This window comes from Cynocephalus volans, chromosome 4 (genome assembly GCF_027409185.1).
Source record: "Cynocephalus volans isolate mCynVol1 chromosome 4, mCynVol1.pri, whole genome shotgun sequence".
NCBI lineage: Eukaryota > Metazoa > Chordata > Mammalia > Dermoptera > Cynocephalidae > Cynocephalus > Cynocephalus volans.
This window is the reverse complement of record NC_084463.1, coordinates 166,884,258-166,886,455: the sequence shown is the minus strand read 5'-3', so window position 1 is coordinate 166,886,455 and position 2,198 is coordinate 166,884,258. Positions and strand designations below refer to the sequence as shown.

At 32.4% G+C, this 2,198-nt stretch overlaps 1 non-coding gene across 1 annotated transcript; it reads left to right on the top strand.

Annotated features, from left to right (window-relative positions):
* The first annotated feature begins 286 nt into the window (after nt 1–286).
* Nucleotides 287–360, top strand: TRNAI-GAU (transfer RNA isoleucine (anticodon GAU)). The gene has a single exon. It is a non-coding gene; the product is annotated as a tRNA-Ile (tRNA).
* Nucleotides 361–2,198: the final 1,838 nt, after the last annotated feature.

Below are 2,198 nucleotides of genomic sequence, written 5' to 3'. Positions count from 1 at the left end.
CCTAAGACAACAAGAAAATCTTGAAAGACACAGAGGGAAAAAGCCAGATAACTTAGAGAGGAATATGGATAAGAATTACAATGACTTCTTTTCAGAAACCATGCAAGCAAGAAAACAGTAAAGTGAAATAATTAAGGGGTTGGGGAAAAAAATCCCACCAAGCTAGAATTCTATATCCAGTGAAATTATCCTTCTAAAGTAAAAGGAAAATACTTTCACAAACAACCAAAAATCGAGGGAATTTATCATCAGCAGACTTTCTAGGCAAGAAATGTTAAAACAGATTGGCTGGTTAGCTCAGCTGGTTAGAGCGTGGTGCTGATAACACCAAGGTTCAAGGTTCGATCCCTGTACCAGCCAGCTGCCAAAGAAAGAAATGTTAAAATATTTTCTTCAGACAGAGGCAAATTTTAAGGGAGAAACTTGAATCTGCATAAAGAAAAGAGGAGCTTCAGAGAAAGAATAAATGAAGGTAAAAAATAAAATCTTTTCATTGTCTTATTCTAAATTGATCTAAAGATAACTATTTGTTTAAAATAATAAGAGTAAGAATGTATGAATATAGCATATCGGTAAGTGAAATACATGACAGCAGTGTCACAGGGATAGGAGGAGGAATTGGAAATAATCTGTTAAAAGATATCTGTGTTGCCCATCAAGAGGAAGAGTGTCATTTAAAGATGGACTTAAACTAAAAATGTATATTGTAAACACTAGGGCATGCACTAAAACAATTGTTTAAAGAAGCATAATTGGTATGCTAAGAGAGGAGAGAAAACAGAACCACATAAAATGCTTCATTAAAGTCAGAAAAGGTGGAGAAAAGGAGCCTCTGACAAAGAATAGAAAAAAGTTACATTGTCCGAGTGGATAAAAAAGCAAGACTCACTTATATGTTTTTCTATAAGAAACTCACTTTAAATATAATGACTCAGATAGGTTAAAAGTAAAGAAATGCAGAAAGATATACCATGCTAACATTGATCAAAAGAAAACTGTATTAATTTCAGACAAAGAAGACTTTATAACAAGTAAAATTATCATCAATAAAGACAGGCATTATGTAGTGATAAAAGGGCCAAATCCCCAAGAAGACATAATAATCTTTAATGTGTATGTACGTAACAACAGAGCATCAAAAGACATGAGACGAAAATGGATAGACCTGCAAAGAGAAATAGACAAATGTATTATTATAGTTGGAGACCTCACTGTCAGTAATTAGTAGATCAAGAGGCAGAAAATGAATAAAAATAAAGTTGACCTGAACAGCACTGTCACTCAACTTGATCTAATTGAGATTTTTAAATACCGCATCCAACAACAGTAGAGTAAACATTCATCTCAAGCTCATATGGAACATTTACCAACATAGACCACATTCTGGCACAAGACATACTTTAACAAATATAAAAGAACAGAAATCATACAAGGTGTTCTCAGACTGCAATGGAATTAGACTAGAAATCAATAACAGAAAGATAGTTGGAAAAACAAAATTAAACAACCATTTCTAAATTGAGATTTTTAAATACCACATCCAACAACAGTAGAATAAACATTCATCTCAAGCTCATGTGGAACATTTACCAACATAGACCACATTCTGGCACAAGACATACTTTAACAAATATAAAAGAACAGAAATCATACAAGGTGTTCTCAGACTGCAATGGAATTAGACTAGAAATCAATAACAGAAAGATAGTTGGAAAAACAAAATTAAACAACCATTTCTAAATAATGCATGGGTCAAATAATTGAGAGAAATTTTAAAAGTGTTTTAACTAAATGAATATGTAAATACAACATTTTTTGGCATGGTCAAAGTTGGTTCACATGGAGCAGAAGAAGCAGGAGCTATAGACTGGTAGAGACACTGAATGGTGAAATTTGTGGGATCTAGCAAAAGCAATGTATAGGAGAGCAACTTACAGCATTAAATGCATATTATTAGAAAGACTGACAATCAATACTCTAAGCTTCCACCTTAGGCCTAAAACAAGCAAAAGAAAAAACTTAATAAAAATTAGAAATCAAATAAATTGAAAACAGGAAAACAAAGAAAAAATATAACCAAATCTGGTTCTTTGAAAATATTAATAAAATTGATAAACCTGTAGCCAGGCTAACCAGAAAAAAAAGACACAAATAACCAGTATCAGAAATGAAAAAGTGTCATCACTACTGATCCCATG